Source organism: Nerophis lumbriciformis, linkage group LG34 (genome assembly GCF_033978685.3).
Source record: "Nerophis lumbriciformis linkage group LG34, RoL_Nlum_v2.1, whole genome shotgun sequence".
NCBI lineage: Eukaryota > Metazoa > Chordata > Actinopteri > Syngnathiformes > Syngnathidae > Nerophis > Nerophis lumbriciformis.
In genome coordinates this window covers 9796052-9823514 of record NC_084581.2, presented here as the reverse complement: position 1 = coordinate 9823514, position 27463 = coordinate 9796052, and the positions used below count along the sequence as shown (strand labels likewise).

General features: G+C 39.1%; 1 protein-coding gene across 2 annotated transcripts in view; it reads right to left on the bottom strand.

Annotated features, from left to right (window-relative positions):
* The window catches only part of LOC133576296 (kelch-like protein 29), a 490295-nt gene that overhangs the window by 437031 nt on the left and 25801 nt on the right, over window positions 1–27463 (bottom strand). For both annotated transcript variants that reach the window (XM_061929422.1, XM_061929421.1), the window contains exon 2: window positions 26347–26419. The gene's annotated coding sequence lies outside the window, so the exon portion shown is untranslated. The remainder of the gene's footprint in view (window positions 1–26346; window positions 26420–27463) is intronic.

Here is a 27463-nt window from a genome sequence, read left to right as displayed (position 1 = left end):
ATTATGAGGAATAAGAAGTATTCTAACTCGTACATAAAAGTCCACTTACAATGGAGTCTATGGGAGGTCCTCTATTCCATCCATCAAGCTCTCTAAATGACCATCCAAAAAGCGCCAACAATACGTCATTTACATTTTGTGACTTGAATATTAACCAAGTATTAATAACACTGGTATTATAAGCGCTAACGCAGACAAACTATTTATAGCGGTGTCGTGATCACAGGGAGCTGACGAGCATCATCGGCTGGTGAGCTGCTTTCTCGCCTCAAAGCTTGTGAAAATGTATTCTAGATCATAAATAATGCCTCTCCCCTGGATGGTAGAAAGATGAGGACATAATCCGACAAGTTGGTCAACTTTGGCATCCAGGTTAGACCCAGAAATGGTGAGACAGACACAAAAAGACGCTCGGTTCCACCCCCCTTTTTGCCTCGGAAGGGTTGAGTTATCCAAAACGAGAACATAAAAAAATCCTATCAGTTAGCATCCCAGTGACAGCAGACAATGTACATTAAGTGATTTTGTATTTTGATGTGTGTTAATTCTCATGAAGGCTGCAGTGAGTAGTAATCAGTGATGTAATCAGCGTATGCTTAAAATGAGAAAAATACGTAAATATTACACGTTATTTCGAATGTGCCTGTTACTGCTAGTGTTAAATTTGTCAGCAGTTTTCACATTAGTTTAAGTCGATGTCTTGAGGAAAATGTATTTTAGTTTTAGTCATATTTTAGACATTTAAATGTATTTTGTTTAAGTCTAGTTTTTGTTGACTAAATTCCTCATTATTTTAGTGGAGTTAAATTACAGTTACTTTTGTCGACTAAAATATAAAGTAACGCATCTTTGACATTGTCTTGATACCACTGTTAGGGTTTATATAATTACTGTACAACATTATAAATCAACACTGCATAACTTACATTCAGAATCAGAAATACTTTATTAATGCATTTACAGATGCATTTAAAAAACTCTGAATATGGTGCATCACGTTATTTCAGAATCAATTTAGAGACTAAGAGACGAATTAAAGCCTCAGAATTTGTTTTTGTTAATTTCAGAACGTGCATTCAAGAGTGTAGTATTCAACAAAACAGATCGTCCGCCGTTTTATTAAGGAAATGCACAGTGTGTAAAATGGTAAATGGTTATACTTGTATAGCGCTTTTCTACCTTTTTAAGGAACTCAAAGCGCTTTGACACTATTTCCACATTCACCCATTCACACACACATTCACACACTGATGGCGGGAGCTGCCATGCAAGGCGCTAACCAGGACCCATCAGGAGCAAGGGGTGAAGTGTCTTGCTCAAGGACACAACAGACATGACTAGGATGGTAGAAGGTGGGGATTGAACCATCCATCCATCCATTTTCTAACGCTTATTCCCTTTGGGATCGCGGGGGGCGCTGGAGCCTATCTCAGCTACAATCGGGCGGAAGGCGGGGTACACCCTGGACAAGTCGCCACCTCATCGCAGGGCGGGGATTGAACCAGTAACCCTTTAGATTGCTGGCACGGCCACTCTCCCAACTTCGCCACTTGTATTAAAATAATTGTATTCATTTAACAGGAAATAACAAAAATGGAACATTAACATATTTGATGTTCAAATCTTAATAATCTTAATAATAATAATAATAATGTAACAAGAACTTCTATAATACAGTTTTACACAAAATTGTCTCTGCGCATGCGCATAGCATAGATCCAACGAATCGATGACTAAATTAATCGCCAACTATTTTTATAATCGATTTTAATCGATTAGTTGTTGCAGCCCTAATATATATATATATATATATATATATATATATATATATATATATATATATATATATATATATATATATATATACTGCCTTAAGTATTCTCCAAGCTTTTGGACATGTGTCTAGTTACTATTTCAACTTGGGTAAAAGTGAAATATTTCCTGTAAATTTTGCTGCTAGGAAATATCTTCTGCACAATTTTCCCTTTAAAATTGCCACGTAAAGTTTCACATACTTGGTTGTCCAGGTCTCACATACACTTGCAGAGCTTTATAAAGCCAACTTTGTTTCAGATTCGAGGGAGATTTTGACCGCCGGTCCTTACCTAATTTATCTACAGTTGCTTGTGTCAACTCTATTAAAATGTATGTACTTCTACGATTTTCCTATTCGTTCCAGTGCATACCATTTTCTCTCCCTCAGTTCTGCTTTTGTAAATTAGATAATCAGATTTTAGACTTCATTTGGAGAAAAAAAAGACTCACAGGTTACGTAAACAATAATTACAGAGACCCAAATCGTCTGGAGGATTAACACTACCAAACTTTAGGTTTTACTATTGTCCACTAAAATTTTAATTCTTATATAAAGTGTTCTATTTGTCCAAGACATAGCCTCATTCAATGCAAGCTAATACACCATACCTATTATACCAAGGTCCGGCTGGATGTATGACGGAATATCGGTATTATGTGATTGGTGCCAACAGTCTCCAGCTAACTTAATGCATATGTCTTGGTTTCGCCCATCCCTGTGCAGTTCTTGTACTGAATTTTTTTATCCTTTGTCTTTGGTAATTAGCGAAAAGATCGAATCGAATCCTCTAAGTGGACTATTTAGGGTAGCCCCTCTGTCATCTTCTTTCAGCAAATCCAAAAATAACTTGGTAGCATATACTATTTTGTTGGCTAGAAGACTCATTGTGTTGAATTGGAAGGCCTGCCTGCCTGCCACACCCGCTAGCTGGATTAGAGATATTCTTTATTTCCTTAAATTGGAGATATTTAGGCTGACATTGAACAATTGTTCTGTGAAGTTTCAGGAAGTATGAGGTGGTTTCCTAAAATATGTAAAAGCGACTGAACTTAAGTTTAACCCTGATTGAAAAGTAATTGAACGTTAGATAATTGATGAGCCTTTTGTCTAATTTTGTGTATTGTCGCACCGTGTTGGGGACATTCAGGAGTGCAGTTGTCTGTGGCTTCATGTCAAAATTTGCCTGTACTTATTTGATTGAAGCATGTTTTTTTATTTAAACATTTTTGTTTTTGGGGAAAAACATTTGAGTGTGTTTAATCTTATTTCTGGACTGTGCATGTCAACAATACAATAAAAAATGTTAGAAAAAAAAAAGTTCTATATTAAAAGGAACACTTTGATGTTTTGAAGGACTTCATGCAAAAATGCTAGACAAATATCTTCTATGACGAAATTGCATTGCTGTTTTTAAGCAAAAACATAAGTCAAATATCCTCAACATGACAAAATTACTTTGCTGGTTTTTTTTAGGCAAAAACAAGAGTAAAATATCCTTTATATGATGAAATTGCATTGCTGTTTTAGACAAAAACACTGCCTTTTTTTGAGAAATAAAAGCAAAAACACAACACTCCCTGTATGACAGGAGCGCTCCGCTGTTTTTTTTGTTTTTTTCCCTCAAAGATCATCCATAATGGCAGGAGCCTTCTGCTGGTTTTTTTTTTTTTTTTTTTTTTTTTTTTTGTGTCCTGTCCAGCTTCTCAGGCAAATCATATAGTTGATGTAGATGCCCATGTCGGCTGTTCAGATTTACTTTACAAAAGAGAAGTGTAGGATACTTCTCTTGTTGCCTTATTTGTATTTGACTTTATTAAATGTATTTATATTATCATTTAGTGCAGCCGGGCCGGAGCAGGAGGGGATAGAAAGAGAAAAAAAAAGAAGACAGAGGGGGAAATTGTGGGGACAAGAGGGGGATTAGACAGAGAGACAAAAACAACAACAGCAAACAACAACAACAACAACAACAATAGAGCAACATCAGCAAATATGACATGTACAAATATGATGGTAAAAGTAATAGCAAATAAGCAGTTAGCGAAAAATAAAAAATAATACAGAAATGACAATGAGCATTATTACACTACAAATGGATCAATACAAATACCAATAGAAATAGTGCTATTGATAATGAACAATACCAATAATTTACCTTTATTATCAACAATACAGTTGTTTAAATGCAACAATACATATACGTAATGATAACTTGAGATACGAAAGAATGCAGAAAAATGGAGGGGGAGAAAGAGAAGCAACCTACATTAACCTTGTAGATTGTTATAGTAACAATAGGTTAAGCTTTGTCAGTGTGCCATGTATTACACCCAGTTTACGCTAGGGCAACAACGTTAATATATGTTTGATGAAACGTGATTATGTGCATGAGTGTAAGTATGCATATGTACTTGTATATGTACAGAATGTGTATATGTGTTTGTACAATGAATGTATATGTACAGAATGTGTATATGTGTTTGTACAGTGAATGTATATGTACAGTATGTGTATGTGTATGTTTGTATATTGAATGTGCGTGTGGATGTACGAACATTAGGTAGGTAAATATGTACTGTATTTGTGTATGTATGTGGGAGCGTAGGTACCTATGTACGTATGTGAGCATATGTGAATTTGCATGTACAATACATTCGACTCCCAGAGTGCGTGGGAGCCAGAGCACGGCCCCATCACCCCCGAGAGCCCAACCCACAAACAGGAGGCGTGGTGCCCAGGGAACCAGGGACCACCGCCCCCACGCAGCCAAGCCGGCCAGCGACAGGAACCCCAGAGCCCGACCCACCGTACCGCCCACAAGGGCCAGCAGCAGGCCGCAGACAGACGCACCCGGCAGAGGACAGGGCACGAGAAAAGCAGGGGACAGCCAGACCCCAAGCCAGCGAGAGACCACACCCCACACGGGCAGAAAGGCGAGACGCCCCGCCCGAGGGACCCAGAGACTCCCCGCAACCGGACGGGAAGACCGCCCCCGCCCCACCGGCAACCGGGCCCCCACGAGCCCACCCCCCACCCCCGGAGAGCGCGGCGAGGCCAGCCCCCGGCCAACCCACCCAAACCGGCCGCCGCAGGACCACCCAGGCACAGGGCCACGGGAACCACCCACCCCACCCGCAGGGACCCCAACGATGGAGATGGAACAACCAGCAACCGCCCCGCCGAGCCCCCCCCCCCTGAGGGAGGGGAAAAATTAAAAAATAATATTAATAAAATATATTAAAAAATAAATAAATAAATAAATTAATTAATTAATTAATTAAAAAAAAAAAGAATTAAAAGAAGATCACAGACATGCTGACAAACAAGGTCACTACCCCAGCAACTGGCCGACTCGCAGCACCTCGGAATACCTTGCAGCACCAAGCTACCACAATAGACGCAGGGACTAGGCCCAACAGGCCCCAACCAAGACGGGCACCCGGAAGGGATGGACAGCGGGACCCAGGAGCTCCAGACACGCAGTTCGGATGCAGTAGCCTGAGGCGTCGACCCCCGTCTGACAGGCAGGCCCAGAGCATACCCCCAGAAATATACATACATACATACATATATACATACACATACACACATACATGTATACATACCCACACATACACATATATACATATACATACACATATGTACACATACACATATATAAACATACATACATACACACACATATACATACATATACACAGTTCGTCAGCCCCGACAGCCATCACGCGCGCGCGCTGCCACCAGTCACAACATCAGCCACACCCCTGCACCAGACCCAGCAGCCACGGGCGCCCACACCACAAACAAACGGCAGCAGAAACAGCAGCCGCAATAACCCCAGACAGCCAGCACCAGCCAATCAAATCAAAGCGATCAAAAAAAAACTGCGACCAGCAACCACACGCCACCAGGACCACGGAGACCAGCCGGCGCCAGCCCGCCAGTCAGCCCGAACGCCAACACGCAAACAAGAGACACCAACAACCCCCCCAACCAAAAGGCCCCCCACCCCAACCCAAACCCGCACAAACACACCACCGCCCAAACAACCGAGACACAGCATCCAGACCAGACACGGGGGCTGCGCTGCCACCACACCAAGTCACCAACAGAGACCCCACAGCGCAAGGTCGGGCCACACGGGCACGGACCCCACCCAACAGGAAGTGAGACCCGCGCGACGCCACACACAAATAAATAATAAGATTAAAAAAATAAAAAATAAAAAAAATAAATAAAATAAAATAAAAAATAAAATTTAAAGAATACAATAAAATAAAAATAAGTAAATAATAAAAATAAAAATAATAAATACATTAAAAACAAAAAAATATATATAACAATAATAAATGAATAAAAGCCTGGCAGGCCACTAGACCGCAGTCCCCGCCGGCCGACGAGGCAATGAGGGGTGCGCCGAACCCCAAACCCCCCATGCATGTGTACAAGGCCCCCAGAGTGTCTACTGTGTAGTTAAAATTAGGAGGTCAGCCGTTACAGCCGACCTCCAGTCCCTATTGATGTGTGTACTGTAGCGTGAGTGAGATATGTATGCTTGTGGGAACTAATAATGCGATTAAAATTGGGGGACATCAAGGTCATGGTGGGTCCCAACCAAACCAAGCCCCCCAAATCCTAAGTGTCTAATATGCAGCTAAGATTGAGGGATGGACGAGCAGGGGACAAGACAGGAGGACTGGAGCCCCATTGGAGGCATCCTCAACCCCCCGCCATGCCTCCCCGCAGGACAATCCCCAAAGTCCTATATATGTGTGACTGTGTGCGCTATAAGTAGGAGGAGTAGAGGGCCCGGACATCCCCCCAGTCCACGCGGCCGACAACCAGGAACTACGGCCAGGAGGCCGTCACCCCCCGCCACAGCCCGTGACCCACACCAGACCACTTTAACGTGACGCTACGCGAGCCCTCCCCCCGCCAAACAAAGCCAGCCCCCGCCTGCCCCAACCCAACCCTGCAGAGCCCATACCGGCAACCAAACGCAGAAAAACCGCACAGCCCCCACGCCCAATGCAAACACCGCATCCCGGCCATCCACACAGCAACGTGCCCATACGAGTCCCGGCCAGGGGAAGGAGCCCCCCAACGGGGGAAGAAGCCAATGTATCCCGTCCGCCCGCCAGCCCCCAAACCAGCCGGCAAGCCAACGCCAGCCAGCCCCACAACCCCACAAGCGCACAGACACCAGCCACAGTCCCCCAACCACTCCAACCCAACACAGCGATGCCAACCGCTGGTATCACCGCAGCAACCATCACCACCACCGCCCGTCCGCAGCGTAAACACCCGCGGCCGCCGAAACCAAAACAAAAAAGCGACCGACCCCGTAAACCACAACAACGCACACCCCCGGCTACCACCGAGGCCACCAACCCACCTACCCCAACTCATCCACAGCCAGGCCAATTGAGCCACCGGACATCCACACCCATGCACACACCTACACATTCATATACACATACATACACACATACATATATGCATATACATATACATACACATACACACATATACACACGCATGCATATACATATAAACATACACATCCACACATATATACACATTAATACACCCACACACATATACATAAGCCCACATATACACAAACACCTACATACACAACACACACACAAAAAAAAAAAAAAAAAATACAAAGAAAAGAAAAAAAAAAAAAAAAGGATCTACTGAAAAAACTAATCCAAGATACTCTATATGACAGGACATGAATCTCACACTTGTGTTTTTGTAGTAAGTCCTTCAAAGAATCCAAGATCCTCTATGTGAGAGTATTCTGCTGTATTTAGGAATCTGCGGCAAAACACTAGTTGCTCGCAAGTTTTGAATGAACTCAGAAGTTGATTCAATGTTTTTGATACACAGTATCGCATGCCGAAAGGTCCTGTTTTTTTTGCGTGTGCTAAAAAAAATCAATATCTATTACAAGCGGGAGAAGATATCGTGCTGTCGCTTGTCTGTCAGCGCGACCCCGCTTGACGGCTGTCATCTCCCTTAATTGCAGCGGTAATATCATCCCCACCCGCCATGGATGTAGGTCAGCCAGCCTGGAGGCGCTTCATTCTCATCAGCTCTTCCTCCTCCAGGACTCCATTGGAATCAAGTGCAAACGTGAGGGAGATAAAGTCTGCAATGATCCACTAAGAAATACATGTTTCTGTTCCTGAAGTAGATTACTCGCTTTAATAGGCTTGCTAGAGGGAACTTATTGACTATCGATAAACACTTTTTTACATTTATTTTTTTCCTCAAACTCCAAACTCTACAAACCTTGTTGGATTCAAGCATATATTCTGAAGTGACAGAAACACTCTATTTTGAACAATCTACTGCAAAAACACGAGTCAAAGATTCTCTTATCTATTACAAAAAAGGCTAGTCAAAGATCCTCTTATATGACAGGAATGCTGTGATGGTTTTAAGAATCTACTGCAAAAACACTAGTCAAAGATCCTCTAATCCAGGGGTGCTCACACTTTTTCTGCAGGCGAGCTACTTTTCAATTGATCAAGTCGTGGGGATCTACCTCATTCATATATATAATTTATATTTACTTATTTATGAAATATATGTTTTTGTTAATAAGTTAAAGGTGTTTAATGATAATGCAAGCATGTTTAACACATATAGTTAATATTGTTAATAAATTAAAGGTGTTTAATGATAATGCAATCATGTTTAACACATAGTTAATATTGTTAATAAATTAAAGGTGTTTAATGATAATACAAGAATGTTTAATACATATAGTTAATAAATTAAAGGTGTTTAATGATAATACAAGTATGTTTAATACATATAGTTAATATTGTTAACAAGTTAAAGGTGTTTAAAGATAATGCAAGCATGTTTAACACATATAGTTAATATTGTTAACAAGATAAAGGTGTTTAATGATAATACAAGCATGTTTAATACATATAGTTAATATTATTAATAAGTTAAAGGTGTTTAAAGATAATACAAGCATGTTTAACACATATAGTTAATATTGTTAACAAGTTAAATGTGTTTAAAGATAATGCAGGCATGTTTAACAGATATAGTTAATATTGTTAACAAGTTAAGGTGTTTAAAGATAATACAAGCATGTTTAACACATATAGATTCCTTTCTTTCATGAAGACAAGAATATAAGTTGGTGTATTACCTGATTGTGATGACTTGCATTGATTGGAATCAGACAGTGGTGCTAAAAACGTCCGCATTTTCGAATGGAGAAGAAAAAAAGTCCTCCTTTCTGTCCAATACCACATGAAAGTGGTTGGTTTTTGGCATCTTATTTGTCCAGCTTCCGTACTCCTTTGTATACACTTTACAAGAAATACATTGTCGGCAAACTCCGTAGCTTGCTAGCTTGTGCACGCCAGCTTTCTGAGACTCGTTTTGTTAGCGCAACTGTGCAACTGTGCAGTCGGTCTTTGGAGTTTTGACGACAGGTACGGCGCCAGAGTCTGTTGAAATAAAGTGTTTCTCGCCTTCCAGTCGGTAATTTTAATGAGCTGGCAGCAGCCAGCGTCATCTCAGAAGACCCTCGGGTGCCGTGAATGTCAATCAAGTGACGAAAGTGACGTCATAGTGAAGATTTATGATCGCTCATTTTTAGGACTATTTTTTTAATGCCTGGCTGGTGATCGACTGACACACCCTCCGAGATCGACCGGTAGCTCGCGATCGACGTAATGAGCACACCTGCTCTAATTTAGGCAAAAACACTAGTCTAAAATCCTCTTATGACAGAAATGTTCTGATGGTTTTAAGAATCTACTAAAAACACTAGTTAAAGATCCTCTAATCTACTCGAAGAACAGTAGTCCAAGATCTTCTTATAAGACAGGAATGCTCCGATGGTTTTAAGAATACTGTAAAAACACGAGTCGAAGATCCTCTTATCTACTGCAAAATCTCTAGTCAAAGATCCTCTAATCGACGCAAAAACACTAGTCTAAAATCCTCTTATGTGACAGAAATGCTCTGATGGTTTTAAGAATCTACTAAAACCACTAATCAAATATACTCTAAGAACACTAGTCTAAGATCTTCTTATACGACAGGAATGCTCCGATGGTTTAGAGAATGTACTGCAAAAACATGAGTCGAAGATCCTCTAATCCAGTGGTTCTTAACCTGGGTTCGATCGAACCCTATGGGTTCGGTGAGTCGGCCTCAGGGGTTCGGCGGAGGTCAAAACACACCCGACTCATCGTGTAAATACAAACTTCTCCTTATCGGCGTATTATGGATACGGCAACAGCTGACTGATTTGCAGGTGTGTAATTTGTTATGAGTTTATGCACTGTGTTGGTTTTGTTGTTTGAACAAGGTGATGTTCATGCACGGTTCATTTTATGCACCAGTAAAAAAAACATGGTAACACTTTAGTATGGGGAACATATTCACCATTAATTAGTTGCTTATTAACATGCAAATTAGTAACATATTGGCTCTTAACTAGTCATTAAGTACTTATTAATGCCTTATTCGGCATGGCCGTATTATAACCCTAACCCTAACTCTAACCAAATAACTCTAAATTAAGTCTTTATTACTTAGAATATGTTCCCCTAGTGTCCAAATAACTCTAAATTAAGTCTTTGTTACTTAGAATATGTTCCCCATACTAAAGTGTTACCAAAAACATATAACTTTGTCTTGAATTTGAAAAAAAAAATATATATATATATTTTTCACTAAAGAAGGTGAATGGGCATATGAAACTGCTGGGGTTCGGTACCTCCAACAAGGTTAAGAACCACTGCTCTAATCTACTGCAAGAACACAAGTCAAAGATCTTCTAATCTACTGCAAAAACATGAGTCAAAGATCCTCTTATCTCCTGCAAAATCGCTAGTCAAAGATCCTCTAATCTACAGCAAAAAACACAAGTCAAAGATCTTCTAATCTACTGCAAAAACACTAGTCAAAGATCCTCTAATCTATGCAAAAACACTCGTCAAAGATCCTCTAATCCAGTGGTCCCCAACCTTTTTGTAGCTGCGGACCGGTCAACGCTTGAAAATATGTCCCACGGACCGGGGCGTGGGGGGAATATTTTTATATTTTATTTATTTATTTATTTATTTTTTTCATAAAGAAATACAATCAAGTGTGCTTACGGACATATCCCGAACAGACTGTATTGGTCTATATTGATATATAATGTATACATTGTGTTTTTTATGTTGATTTAATTAAAAAAAAAAAAAAAAAAAAAATATATATATATATATATATATATATATATATATATATATATATATATATATATATATATATATATATACACTGTATATATATATATATATATATATATATATTTTTTATTTTTTATTTCTTGTGCGGCCCGGTACCGGTCCGCAGCCCAGTGGTTGGGGACCCCTGCTGTAATCTACGCAAAAACAGTAGTCTAAAATCATTTTATATGAGAGAAATGCTCTGATGGTTTTAATCTACTAAAAACACTGATCAAGAACACAAGTAAAAGATTTTCTTATCTACTGCAAAATCGCTTGTCAAAGATCCTCTAATATACTGCAAAAAACACGAGTCAAAGATCCTCTAATCTACTGCAAAAAACACTAGTCAAAGATCTTTTAATCTACTTCAAAAATGTAAAGCAATGATAGTCTAATCTACTAAAAAAAAGTATAATAGTAAACTTATAATACGAGTCAAAGGGTACACTATATTACAAGATCATTCTGCTGTTATTAGGAATCTACTGCAGAAAAAGGCTAGTCAAAGATCATCTGTGACATGAAATTCTGATGGTTTTAACATCTACTGCAAAAACACTAGTCAACGATTATCTAACCCACTGCAAACACACTAGTTAAAGATGTTCTGATTTACAGCAAAAACACTAGTCAAAGACACAACATAAATTCACTGATTGTTTTAGGATTCTACTGCAAAAACGGCAGACATTGGTACTCTAATCTAATGCAAAAACATTAGTCAAAGATCCTCTATGTGACAAAACTGCTCTGACGGTTTTAAGAGTGTACTACAAAAACGCTATTAAAAGATGAAACGCGCTGATGATTTTAAGAATCTACTGCAAAAACGCAAGTCAAAGATCTTCCATGACAGTTCACTGGTGTTAGTAATTTACTGCAAAGGTGCTTGTTAAAAAGATTCTCTGCATGACGGCGGCACTTGGCTGTTTTTAAGTTCCAACCGGTACTGCAAAAGTGCTAGCTAAATATGCTGTATTAGGCAGGAGTACTCTTCTTTTTTTAAGGACTTATTGTGCCTCAGAAATCTTGGAGAGAAGACTATGATAAAAATGCATTAAACAAAACTCAAATTGGTTATTACATTACATCTGCATTCAAATGCTTCACAAAGCTCACATAATCACACAGACTTGTCTATGCATCCCAGCATTCATCGCTCCAGGCGCGGTAGCGTGGCACGTGCACGTTTGATGGCATCCCGGCGGGTGGTTGTGAGATTGACGAAGACGAATATGATAAGAAAGATGCGAATGCGTCCAGCAGAGTGTAATGACGGGAAGAGTGTGTGCGTTATTATGTTGACAAAAAATAAAGACTCAATAAATGCTAACCTGTGACAAGGCAGAGTAAAAGTGTAGTTTTTAGAAATGTTCGCTTCTAGTTTTATATCTGCTGTGCAAGGTAACTTCTTGTTTGCGTTCAAAAACTGTTTATACGCTGAAAAAATAAAACAAAGTCATATTTTAGTGCCTGTTGGAGCCACGGCGTTAAAAATCGAGGCAACATGTGGCGCAGGAATGCATGTTACGAGCGTAGGCCGACCCCCGATGGGTGCCAGTGCACCCATGACGTGTGTGCTGCACGTGTGCCGTCCATAAAGCTGCACATGTGCACCATCAGCGGCGCTTTACACGCCACCATCTGTTGTTTATCGCGGATATCTCTTATGTAGAATGCTTCCAAGTCGATGGCGAGATCACGCCAGCAATTAGCCTGCTCCTTTTTCCTCGCACCCTACGAGGCCGCTCATATGGAAAACGTGCTAACGGCTTTGTTGTGACCAATGTGGTGTTTGTGCATGACGATGGGAAAGGCTGGAAAACATCGGAGAGGGGTGTGTGTCTGTGTGTGTGTGTGTTTGTGCGTGCACGTCCATTAGCGTCCAACATGATGTAAACGCAAATGTGACATTTGCAGTGAAATGAGAAAGAAATGACTTCCTTTTTTGTAATCAATCTGTGTCAAAGTGACAAGAGGCTAAAGCTAGTATAGCCGGGTTGCAGTAACGTGACCTCGAGGCACATCCGGGTACTTCTGGGTTTCAGGCGATGGCCGAGAGCCCTATTAGTCTATTGTTTATTTACCTGGATCAGTGCAGATTAAGGCCATGTCTACACAAAGTCGTTTAACCCCTTAAACAAATAATTATTTAGCCTAAGCCCCGTTTCAGCCACGCTAAACCGCTAAGGTCCCCTTCCTCGGTCAATTTTTTACACGGGTAAGTGCGCCGTGTATTTCTTGAATCTCCGGCTCTTAGCTTTGTATGGACTCATTGATCGTTTACAAACCGAGTTCGGAGAGGAAGTGACGCCATAAAGAACGCGCCACAGCCAGCTTCATAATAAAGCTGTTTCGTAACTCGGAGCTAACCACTGGAAATATGAAGTAGAGTCATCCAGACATGCCCGTGTTTCTCCTTCTTCTACATGTACAGACGCTTGTGGAAATCACACTTGAATACCTTAAGAGAAAGCGATTGCAGCTATTTTGGATACAACACTTCTCAGAGGGCAAGAAAACGTTCTAATGTCCAGGTCAGCTGGGATTCTACTTAGCGAAAAACTTTGTCCGTTTGTCGAAGGAGAGTCAACGAGAATGCGAGCTCCCGTGGATGTGATGAAAAAGGTAGCGTGTGCTTTGTATTACCTGGCCGTCGAGGGAAGACGACTGGCAAAGCAGACTGTATCAGTTATTGTCTGCCATGTATGTCGCGTACTCAACGTCTAGGTCCAGAGTGTATAAAGTCACCAACAAGGAATGGACAATGAAGGTGAAGGCAAAAGAGTGAGGAGTGTCCTGACCAGATATCTAAATCCCTAGTTTGATTGATGTAAAATGTTCTTTATCACATTGTTTACATGTCTAATAAGATTGTATTAATATATGATGGCTCAGGTGTGAGTCACTACAATAGGGCCCCACAGCACACTTGATTCCAGTTAACTGAAATACCACAACACTGGATATTGTTCAGATAAGTTACATTTAAAACTTGCACACAAAGCAACACTGGAGGTGACTATGACATGCGCATTTTCCGCACATGCGTACTAGGTTGTGTTGCGCCGGCGAACGGAGGGGGGAGGGGGTCTTAAACGGTGGCATTGTTGTGTGTGGACAAGGATAAGGTTTTACCCTGGATAACCTTATCCAGAGTATTTTGAAAGGTTTAGAGGCAAATATAAAAGTGATCATGAAAAATACATTTAAAATGGGATGGAGTGGATTTTTACACTCTTAAGTAAAGCATATTTTTTAAAGATTTAAACCATTTATCATCACCAAGACATTACTGCTCCACGCGACCTCACTTCCTTTGACACTCAGAGTATTTAGGGAAGAAAAGATTGAAGGCACATCATGTCTTTACATCTGAGGGGTCCACAAATTAAACATCAATCCGTGAAAAACAATGTTGGATTTATTCGTGCATCGCTAAGTAACGTATTTGATTGACACAACGAGTGCCATGCTGCTGTGATTGTGACGCTAATAAGAAAAATGATTTAAAAAAATGTTGCTGTTGATTTCCTGCGACAAATATTAGTCTCATCTACAATCTGTGTCTAGAGTTGTTTTTATGAAGTTTATATTTTGTCTCATTATTGATGTAGATATCCCTGTTGTTCAGCAATGTTTGCTAGCGATCTCAAGAATCAGCTGTTGAGCCTACAAGAGATTTATTCATCTCGTTTATTATTATTATTAGGATTTTCTTGGTGCTAACAAATAGCACCAAAGACACTATAATGTGGTCATCTGTGACGGATAAAATTACTTGGTTTTCCTGCACAACAACAATTTTAGCATTTAGTTTCTGTGATGAAAATCGACAAAAATATGGTGGATTGTACCAACAATTACAATATTTGTTACTAGGACTTAACATGACGTTAGTTTATTTACACAACCAGGTCTTCGTAGTTATATTTAGATATAGCAACCACAAAAAGACACAAACTAATGTGATTTATTGTCCTTTCTTTACGTATAGTTCTGCTCTCAAAAATGACTAAAATAGTAGAAAATAAACTCGATTGCATCACAGAAAGTTTCCCAAACAAATCAAATGTTCAAACAAACATTTTACTAAGTGATCGCTGCGGACACAAGCGGTCCAATTGTATTCCACAAAATGATGAAAGTGATATTTTTAAGAGCCATTTGCTTCAACGCACTTTTGTTCTTTTCACTTATTTTATTATCTTTATGAACCCCTTCTTTCGTGACTATGAAAACTCTTTCCTATCTCTCTATTCGAATGACTAGAACACCCAAGAACAGAACAGCAATACGGCATTTTCAAACTGTACACTCACTCTCACTGGTTTTAATGCTACGTTCTAGTTGCTTGACCATCGTGTGAATAAAGCCGCGAAGAAAAAAACAGATGTGACGTCAAATGCAACCCAGCTATAAAAACTATTGTAAACAAACGTCCTCTTTTTGGTAATCAAAGCATTTTGAGGGGCTTCTGAAATCCGTCAAGATTTTGGCACATCGCGTAAATTTTATGATGGTAAGCGGGAAGTTCACTTATCTAACGCAGTCGGCAATTATTGGCAAACTAATTATGTCTAGTACTAACGTCAATAATAATTTGGAGAGCATGTGAAATAATAGATTGTCATTTCATTTATCAACAAGCACAACACGGCGGCAAAATAATAATGTAGTCGCGTGAAGGAGCACAACATTGATGATGTAATGCCAGCAGCTGAGTAGGTATGGAGAGTACATGTGATTTCTTAAGTTTTTTATTTTTAATACATTTCAAAACAGCTCTAAAAAAAAAAACTTTTTCGCATTGTCATTATGGGGTATATTATGTGAAGAAATTTGAAAAAAAAAATGAATGTATTTTATTGTGGAAAAAGGTTGTAACATAACAAAATGTGGAAAAAATGTAGCGCCGTGAATACTTTCCTCATGCACAGTACATCAGTAGGTTGTCTACAGCCATAGCCTATGTTTTTTAATCTAGCGCTAATTCGAGACCCCTGGGGGTTATTTTACATCTGCAGAACATACCTGTCAACATTTACATTAAAATAGGTAAGATTTTCTGGAAAGTAATGGAAATTACAAGAAATTTATGGGAATTTAAACGAGAAGAGATGGAAAAGAAGGGCAAAAAACAGTAATTTCCAGGAAAAATGGCAGGATTGACAAGCAGAGAGTGACCACGCCTCCAGAGACTAACTGACAATTAAAACATTTATGGTATTGTTGTAGATCTTTTCCCATTTACTTCCTGCCTGACAAGTGTAATTAGCTGGTGATTGGCCTATCTACAATCACCTTAGCAACATCACTGATTGGTACCTTACAATCTGACCTTTGCTTGGCATTACACAAAATCAATACGCTTCCGAACAAGACACAGAACAATCATCGCTTCAGATCACAGACAAAAATATTACGCTAGCGAGCACTGCGGCTAATGACGCACGGTGACCTCTCGGGGCGCAGACGAGAACCGGACCAAGGACACACTTCATGAAAATCAATAAGAGAAAATCTTTTAAATAATACTGCTGACGAGACTGACAAACGAGATGTTGGGCAACAACATCGACTGGCAGACGAATAAAACCTTTGGAAGAGCAAAACAAAGAAAGAGATGCAGCTCCTTTCATATTTTAGCATAGCTCATCTTCAGTCCAGCAGCTTTCAAAAACCAAACAAAAGGGAGGGGAAAAGTATAAAAAATAATGAAAGACTGGGGTTTGTTGAAAGCCCTGCTGGCGTTTGGCAACGAGGAGAGCGTCTAATGAAGAAGTCGTTATGAATGCAAAAAGGCTTTTTGTCACCCTGTCGCCTCTTTACAGCGTGCTGCTGAAATTGTCTCAAAGCGGCTCATAAAAGACATTATTTATTGGTAGGATGGTCCTGCCAAAAGCATAAAAGTTTTACCATCGGGGAACACAAAAAGGTAGAATGATAAATCTTACTTTTTACCAAAACCGATAAACCGACGAGCGAGCTAGCTCATAGCTAGCTTGCATGCTATGAGCTAGTAAGCTCATTGCGCATCATTTTTAAATATATTTTTGTTAATCTGTTGAATAAAGAACAAAATATATACTATGATGATAAAATATAATATTACTATACTATTATTAACATTATTATTATTATTACAATACTACTATTCTATTACTATACAAAAATACTTTTTCAATTAGCGTCAATATACATTAAATACTACTGTATAAGTAAATGTAATATTTTTAAAATATTTACTTTAGATATATATATATCTTATAAATATATAAATATATAAATATATATATACATATATACATATATACGCATACATCTACATACGTATACATACATACGTATACATGTACGTACGTATATGTACGTACGTATATGTACATACGTACACATATACATATATACGTACACGTACACATACATACGTATACGTATTAGGGCTGGTCGATATATCGAATACACTCGATACATCGCGGATTTGTCTCTGTGCGATATAGAAAATGACTATATCGTGATATTCGAGTATACGTTCTCACGCAGTTGCTTTTAGCTGCGGGCATTACACTACAGGCTTTTCTTCACTCTTTCTTGTCTCTCCTTCTCACAGAGAGATAAAACAAGCGCACCTTCTTACATATTTCACATACTGTCGTGCGTGCAACGTCATACTCCTTCGCGGAGCAGACAGGTAGCAACATGGGTAACGTTAGCTGTGATGCTAGCGAAGAGGTGCGAGTGGTAATACGAGAGAGAGAAGGTGCAAATCTAGTAACTAATGAAGGAATAATTAATTCCCAAGAAAACAGCACGGAGTCCATCGTCTGGGGGTGGTTTGGCTTCAAGCGGGAAGATGTTGAACTAGTATGTGGCATAAGCATTAGCAACTTAGCACCACTGCTAATTTGTAGCATCATTTGAAATGTCACCCGCTAGAGAATGAAGAGTGCTTGAAACTCCGCATGGCAACATCTCCGTTCATGCCACACCCAACAAAATGCCGGAGCAACCAGCACTGACCCAATTGAGCCTGGCGTCTTCCATTTCCACATCAACACCGTATGAAAAAACAGAAGGAGCTAACGTCCGCAGGAACCTACCTATTTGATTTCCTATTATGCAGCTCATTTTCATTTGACAATTATTGAAATATCTTGTGTGACATCATGCACAAAAGTGCACTTTATTTGTTTTAAAATATTGTAGTGGCATTATGTATATATATATATATATATATATATATATATATATATATATATATATATACACACAAACCCTGTTTCCATACGAGTTGGGAAATTGTGTTAGATGTAAATATAAACGGAATACAATGATTTGCAAATCCTTTTCAACCCATATTCAATTGAATGCACTACAAAGACAAGATATTTGATGTTCAAACTCATAAACTTTTTTTTTTTTTGTGCAAATAATAATTCACTTTCATGGCTGCAACACGTGCCAAAGTAGTTGGGAAAGGGCATGTTCACCACTGTGTTACATCATCTTTTCTTTTAACAACACTCAATAAACGATTGGGAACTGAGGAAACTAATTGTTGAAGCTTTGAAAGTGGAATTCTTTCCCATTATTGTTTTATGTAGAGCTTCGGTCGTTCAACAGTCCGGGGTCTCCGCTGTCGTATTTTACGCTTCATAATGCGGCACACATTTTCAATGGGAAACACGTCTGGACTGCAGGCGGGCCAGGAAAGTACCCGCACTCTTTTTTTACGAAGCCTCGCTGTTGTAACACGTGCTAAATGTGGCTTGGCATTGTCTTGCTGAAATAAGCAGGGGCGTCCATGAAAAAGACGGCGCTTAGATGGCAGCATATGTTGTTCCAAAACCTGTATGTACCTTTCAGCATTAATGGTGCCTTAACAGATGTGTAAGTAACTCATGCCTTGGGCACTAATGCACCCCATACCATCACAGATGCTGGCTTTTGAACTTTGCGTCGATAACAGTCTGGATGGTTCGCTTCCCCTTTGGTCCGGATGACACGATGTCGAATATTTCCAAAAGCAATTTGAAATGTGGACTCGTCAGACCACAGAACACTTTTCCACTTTGCATGAGTCCATCTTAGATGATTTCGGGCCCAGAGAAGCCGGCGGCGTTTCTGGATGTTGTTGATAAATGGCTTTCGCTTTGCATAGTAGAGCTTTAACTTGCACTTACAGATGTAGCGACGAACTGTATTTAGTGACAGTGGTTTTCTGAAGTGTTCCTGAGCCCATGTGGTGATATCCTTTAGAGATTGATGTCGGTTTTTGATACAGTGCCGTCTGAGGGATCGAAGGTCACGGTCATTCAATGTTGGTTTCCGGCCATGCCGCTTACGTGGAGTGATTTCTCCAGATTCACTGAACCTTTTGATGATATTATGGACCGTAGATGTTGAAATCCCTAAATTTCTTGCAATTGCACTTTGAGAAACGTTGTTCTTAAACTGTTTGACTATTTGCTCATGCAGTTGTGGACAAAGGGGTGTACCTCGCCCCATCCTTTCTTGTGAAAGACTGAGCATTTTTTGGGAAGCTGTTTTTATACCCAATGATGGCACCCACCTGTTCCCAATTAGCCTGCACACCTGTGCGATGTTCCAAATAAGTGTTTGATGAACATTCCTCAACTTTATCAGTATTTATTGCCACCTTTCCCAACTTCTTTGTCACGTGATGCTGGCATCAAATTCTAAAGTTAAAGATTATTTGCAAAAAACAAAATGTTTATCAGTTTGAACATCAAATATGTTGTCTTTGTAGCATATTCAACTGAATATGGGTTGAAAATGTTTTGCAAATCATTGTATTCCGTTTATATTTACATCTAACAGAATTTCCCAACTCATATGGAAACGGGATTTGTATATATATATATATATATATATATATATGTATTATATGTAAATTTGTGTGTGTGTATATATATATATATGTATATGTCCATGTATATATATATATATATATATATATATATATATATATATATGTATTTATACATATATATTCCTCGCGCACTAATTGACTTAAAGAGCGCACTTGCTGCATGTCACGTTATCGATGGTAAAATGCATTTTTAGACAATATGATTTGCCTGAGTGGCTAGGAAACGGTAGAAAATGGACTAGTAAGGACAAATTAAAAAAAATAAAAATAATACAAAAACAGAAAGAAAAAATGTATTTATTTATATTTTTTTTAACTTGGGACTTCCCGCGGGCCGGATTTTGGACGGTGGGGGGCCGTATCCGGCGCGCGGGCCGTAGTTTGGGGACCCCTGGTATACATACACACATACGTATACATACACACATTTTTTAAACACGTATTAATGAAAACTATATATCTGTCCTGTACGCTTAGCTTTTTCACTAGTAGCACCGGTGCTACTAAATGAAAATAATTAGTAGCACATACATTTTTTTGTAGCACAGAAAATTTTGGGGTGCAAAATGAAATGTCTTAAATATCACAATTTCATTATTAACACTCATAAAAGGTACACATGTGCACTCATGCATATAGACACACTTTTAAAAAGTCATTCATTATAGTTACTAGTTAATTTACAAAAATGTACTTGAATTACTAACTGAATTACTCTTCAATAAATGTAATTAATGTCCATTTGGTTATTGTTTAAATTTATTTCAAACATGCTATACAGATTGGCAAAAATTTTACTCTAGTTTTATCAAATTTGGATGGATTTATTTTAGGAGCAAAATGCAATGAAAGGGTTGAAATCCCTTTTCACACATGTGCAACAGGTCTCTTGTTAGGCGCATTTGTCAGTACATTTGTCGCACCGTACAGCCCTGTATACAGTGTATATATATATATATATATATATATATATATATATATATATATATATATATATATTGAATAAATGTAGTATTTTCTAAATATTTACATTGTTTAATCAGTTTTAATTAATACAGAATATACTATGAATAAATATATTTTTACAATTACATGTACTTTTTTAACAATCAGTTTCAATAACAAAATATATACAATAAAAATAAAATATATTTTCCAAATATTCAACTACTTAAACAGTTTCAATAAAGACAAAATGTATACTATGAATACATATATTATGCGATTACTTTTTTTCTACTTAAATCAATTATTAGATTAAAAGTGGTTTCTGTTGTATAATTTTATACATTACATACACCCGCTACAAAGAAAAAACATATTTTTAGTACAGTAGAAAACAAACAATAAAGTTACATTTATCTATATAAGGAGGCTAGCATTAGAAGCTAATGTTAGGGCTTACATTTCAATTCGGGGCTCCACCTTGTCCAAACAACACAAAACAGACAGAAGTCAAATTCGACAACAACAGTGGTCAGAGATGACACAATTCTAAGTCTTTTGTGCACAAAAAAAGATAAAAGGTAAAGGTAAAAGTCCAAACAAGCCATAAGGAACAGGAACAAAAACGTAAACTGTGTAAATTGTAAACTGCGGTTCTTATTACAAAAGCCTGATCCCACCTACTCCTTTCTTCCATCCTCATCGTTACATCACACTTGCACCTGGCAGCAAGTTCAAAGGTCAGCTCATTAGTGGTCTCCTTACTTGCACTGGTGACCAGGTCAGCTAAATACGTGACGCTGCTGTTTCTTTCCTTGATGTCAGCAGGTGAAGCTTCCATGCTCTTCATGATAATAATAATGGAAGCTGACTTCAATTAAGTGTTTTAGCAGAAGAATGTGGGAAGAGAAGGTGACAGATGGCCTCAGGTTAAAGAAAAAGTCGATCTTAAGGCTTTATTATTGTTATAGTAGCAGTGGGAACATTGGAACTAACGATGCCTCATACCCCCTCCCCTCCCTTAACGGCGACACCGATCCAGGACACGTTAGCTTAACGACACCTAGGGTTCTTTAATCAAGGTGAAATTAAACACTTTTTAAGTACTCAAAATATCACTTTTAAATGTTTTCAGCGCTTCTATATGAAAATATTGAGCCTTACCCAAAATAATAATACGTTTATGTGACCCTTTGCTCCCAGGATCACACATGGATGCCGTTGAGCTATGACCTCTTGCTGTACATTGTACAAGTGACAAATACAAAGGGGCTTTACATTAAAAGAGATTTTATTGTGCTACTTTTTGGGGGGGGGTTTTTCTAAAAATGCATTTATCCTTGATTTAAGTACTCCGGCTTATTAGTGATTCCCAGAGCCCAAAAAAAAGTCTGCGGGCTATAGAGCGTTTCCTATTCGGGCTCCTGTATTCTGGAATGCCCTCCCGGTAACAGTTTGAGATGCTACCTCAGTAGAAGCATTTAAGTCCCATCTTAAAACTCATTTGTATACTCAAGCCTTTAAATAGAGCTCCCTTTTAGACCAATTGATCTGCCGTTTCTTTTCTGCTCTGCCCCCCTCTCCTTCGTGGGGGGCAGATGAGGCGCTAGCTGTCCAAAGTCGGGAACCATGGTGGACCACTCATCTGTGCATCAGTTGGGGACGTCTCTGCGCTGCTGACCTGTCTCCACTCAAGATGATCTCCTGCTGGCCCCACTATGGACTGGACTCTCACTATTAGGATAGATCCACTATGGACTGGACTCTCACAATATTATGCTAGATCCACTCGACGTCCATTTCACCGGTCACCCAGGGGGGGCGGTCCCCTCCAAGGTTTCTCATTGTCATCTCATTGGGTTGAGTTTTTTCTTGCCCTGATGTGGGATCTGAGCCAAGGATGTCGTTTCGGCTTGTGCAGCCCTTTGAGACACTCGTGATTTAGGGCTATATAAGTAAACATTGATTGATTGATTGAAAGTATGTTTGCTTATTTTTTCTTTTATTCCTTAGTCATATTTTTCATTAATTAATTTGGTAATTTTATTTTTTAGATTGTCTTTATTTAAAAAAAAGTTTCATCTTGATTTGTATTTTTTTATTCCTTCGTCATATTTATTTATATTTATGCATTTGGTCGTTATATTTTTCTGTAAAGTTTTTCTTTTTTTTTTAAATACTTTCATCCATGAACATGTTACATTACAAACATTAAAATTCTTATTCAAAATATTGTTTTCTTATGAATTAATTGTTTTTGTTATTCCTTTGTCATGTTTTATTCATTTATTGGTAATTGTATTTTTACATGATTCTTATTAATTTTCGATAATCTAATTATCGTATGATTCTTATCTTATGATTTCCCTTTTTCTTTACTTAGTCCTATAATCTAACTATTTGATCAATTTGATAATTTTTTTCTGTGGGATTTCACAAATTAATTAGAACATATTTTTATCCATCCTTGAAACTGTCCATCTATTACTTGATTTAGATTTGTTTTTATCTAACACGTTTGATCTATTCAGCATGTATTTATTTCGATATTTTTTTCTAAAATGCTTTTGTCCTTAAACATTCATCCATCCATTTTCTACCGCTTGTCCTTTCTTGGATCGCGGGGGGTGGTGGAGCCCATCTCAGCTGCATTCGGGCGGAAGGCGGAGTATCCTTTTACTTAGTCATCAAGATCATTTCATTTATATTGAATATTGTAATTGATTTATTTAATTTGAGTGATTTTTTTATTTGACTTAAAGAAAAAAAAAAATTCCAAGCACAATAAAAGCTAAAAAGCCCAATATGGATTTCAAAATAACTTAGACATATTGTATGTGTTGTCTATAAGTCTAAACTGCATTATTGTTTATATTATTCTGAAGGCGCTGGTGTTTGGCTCTGATTAAAAAAAAAGAGGAAGTGCTTAAATCATTTGAATAAAATGAAAAAAAAAAGTTTTGATTAAGTAACTTATTTTGGTAGGAAAAGGTTACTTGACAAATGGTCATTTCTGCTCACTGGCTATAAATGTTGTAGGAGTAATAATAGTAGTAGTGGTGGTGATATAGTATTAGTGTGTATTTATTGGTTGTTGGCAGCAAGCGGTGAGGGGTTTGTGTAATTTACTGCACTTCTCTCCAGGATGGATGAAGGCAGCGTTTCCCAGAGTCCCCCTGTAGTCTTTCCTCCACCCCAGGTCGCCTCTGCACCGCCATCTCTGCGTGCGACTGGGAGCACGAGAGAGAAAGGGAGTTGTTCTCCTGGCCGTCGCAGAGGCTCCTCATCCATCATTACGCCGTGAGGCATTGAGGATGATGCGGCCCGACAGCTCCCGCTCACCATCGAGGCGGGCGAGTAAACGGCACACTGGCGCTCCCCCAACCCCCAAACATTGGTGATGATGACAGTTACTTCCACGGCGGCGTCGTAAAATAAACTTATTGGTGCTGTCAACGCAAACCTCTCCGAGCTTTATGGGTAAAAAAAAAAAAAAGTGTCATAGGATTAAGTATTGCTTTTTCTTTGGCTTTATCCCCCTCAAAATAACATATTTGATTAAAAAGGGAGAAGAAGAAATTCAATATTATTACACTATTTTATTGTTTTTACCCTAAAGATGGAAAAAAAACCATTTTGGACGTGTAGAGCAGTGTTTTTCAACCACTGTGCCGCGGCACACTAGTGTGCCGTGAGATACAGTCTGGTGTGCCGTGGGAGATTATGTAATTTCACCTATTTGGGTTAAAAATATTTTTTGCAAACCAGTAATTATAATCCGCAAATAACGTGCCGTTGTTGAGTGTCGGTGCTGTCTAGAGCTCGACAGAGTAACCATATTATTCTCCTCAATATCAGTAGGTGCAAACTGGTATCTAATTGCTTTGTAGATGTCGGGAACACGTCGTGTGAGACGACAATGGTTTGTCGTGATGACAATATGCAGATGACAGCGGGAGGCAGCTTGCAGGTAAAAAGGTATCTAATGCTTAAACCAAAAACAAAACAAAAGGTGAGTGCCCATAAGAAAAGGCATTGAAGCTTAGGGATGGCTATGCAAAACGAAACTAAAACTGAACTGGCGACAAAGTAAACAAAAACAGAATGCTGGACAACAGCAAAGACTTACAGCGTGTGGAGCAGCAGACGGCGTCCACAAAGTACATCCATACATGACATGACAATCAACAATGTCCACACAAAAAAAGATAGCAACAACTGAAATATTGTTGATTGCTAAAACTAAGCAAGTGTGGCAAATAACGCTCAAAGGAAGACATGAAACTGCAACAGGAAAATACCAAAAAACAGGAAAAGCCACCAAAATAGGAGGGCAAGACAAGAACTAAAACAATACACACGGGAGCACAACCAAAAAACTCAAAATAAGTCACGGTGTGATGTGACAGGTCGTGACAGTACACCTACTTTGAGACAAAAGCTATAGTGATGCATAGTTGGTTATGGTTTAAAGTCATATCTAACAATTGCGACAACGACTTTTTATTGTCTACTTAGTTTCATTTCTTAATGATTTCTGCTGGTGGTGTGCCTCCAGATTTTTTCAATGAAAAAAATGCGCCTTGGCTCAAAAAAGGTTGAAAAACACTGGTATAGAGCACTAAAACAGAAACATACACTGATGCAACCCTTGATTCCAGCTATGTGGACAAGGCAGCATTCACAATGAATAGTATGCTTGCAGTAACAGCAACCAATGATAGAAAAAATATAGAATAAGATAACTAATTGCTAGACTGACTGCTAGAGTGCTGACTACAAACATGCACTCACAAAGTGCGACTTACTTGGCCCTTTTGGATCAGAAATCATTCGATATCAATTGTGTACTTGCTACGGCAAAGCAAAGTCTGAAAGTGGTAAATGTGACTGTTAAAGCGGCGACTAGAAAACGCACTTGCCACGCAACCTAAAAGCTATGAAAATCAATTTTTTCTGCACTCATGGAGGTGGTGTGAATCACAAAAATTCAGAAGATGATTGGACAGCATTCAAAACAAATAGTGTAGTGGCAGTGAAAGCGAACAGTCTGAGGATGTTAAAGTTTGTGACTGCTGGAGTGCCGATTAGAAACAGGCACTTTTCATGTGACTATAAAGTTCAGTTAGTGTGGCCATCTTGGATTAATTGCTATTTATTCAGTGTAGTTCTTGCATATGTTTGCACATACGCAGTCTGACCCACAATAAGAGGACAGACTACAACTTTGGATTGCAACTGGATTAAAATGTTGGACTGTCGCAAAGTTCTTTGGGTAAACATTTACCATACACGGAGATGTCCTATTATCTTCACAATTATTTATCCTGAACTTTAAAAAAAAAAGTTTATCAAAATGAATTCAAACCGTGTAACATTGTAAACATTAGCTGGTTAGCTAGCTTGTCGTGTCTGGTTACCTTTGTTCTCTGGCCCACAATGAGGATGCTCATCACAGACAAATTGGAGATGTTGCGTAATGTCGTCACACACCTGCGGAAACACAAAGGTTGACAATAAAAACAATGAAATTCCCATGTATGACGTAAATGAGACAAAACATGCGGCCCAATCTGCATCCAGAGATGCGTTATCGGGATCTTTTGATGGTCCGGAGACGAGATAAACGACTTTGCCGGGACCAGCGGGACGCTGCGGAAGCTATCAATAAAACCTGGCAACCATCCTGATGGAGCGTTAGAGCTGAAAAAGGTCAACACGGAAAAAGCTCTCAGGGAAGGTGCAAGTAAAATGAGTAAAACACATCATGCTCCATGCGAGGAGCAGAAGGGGAGGCCACGTGGGCAAGCACTAATATGTCTGTTTTGTGGAGCCTGTAAAAATGTTCAGATCTAGAGCAGCACAGTGCCGCGGCAACTGGCATCATTCAGGTCGGGATCATTTAAGTTAAGTTAAAGTACCAATGATTGTCACACACACTTGGTGTGGTGACATTTGTCCTCTGCATTTGACCCATCCCCTTTTTCATCCCCTGGGAGGTGAGGGGAGCATTGAGCAGCAGCGGTGCCGCGCCCGGGAATCATTTTTGGTGATTTAAGCCCCAATTCCAACCCTTGATGCTGAGTAATGGGTGCCATTTTTATAGTCTTTGGTATGACTCGGCTGGGGTTTGAACTCACAACCTACCGATCTCAGGGCGGACACTCTAACCACTAGGCCACTGAGTAAGCGGTTTCCTCCGAGCCATCCACTGCTATAGCATCAACATACAATTCAACGTACACAAGTGACAAGACTAAATGACGAAACGAGTGAAGACGACAACTAATTAAGTAGTTGACGACCCTTTAAAAACTGATGTACAATGGATATTGGCCCCCCGAATGACTGGTTTAAAATTGTCTATAATATGGTCTATAATAGTGCAGGACCAGCTGGTTCTATTAAAGTGTACAAAGCGTTAATTTTTTTCTTTTTTCACTACTTCGCAGTCAAGCTAGCTTAGCAGTTAGCATAGATTTTCCTCGCTACCTGCTGTGTTTTTGCTCAGTTCCACCTTTTAGAACACTTGCTATT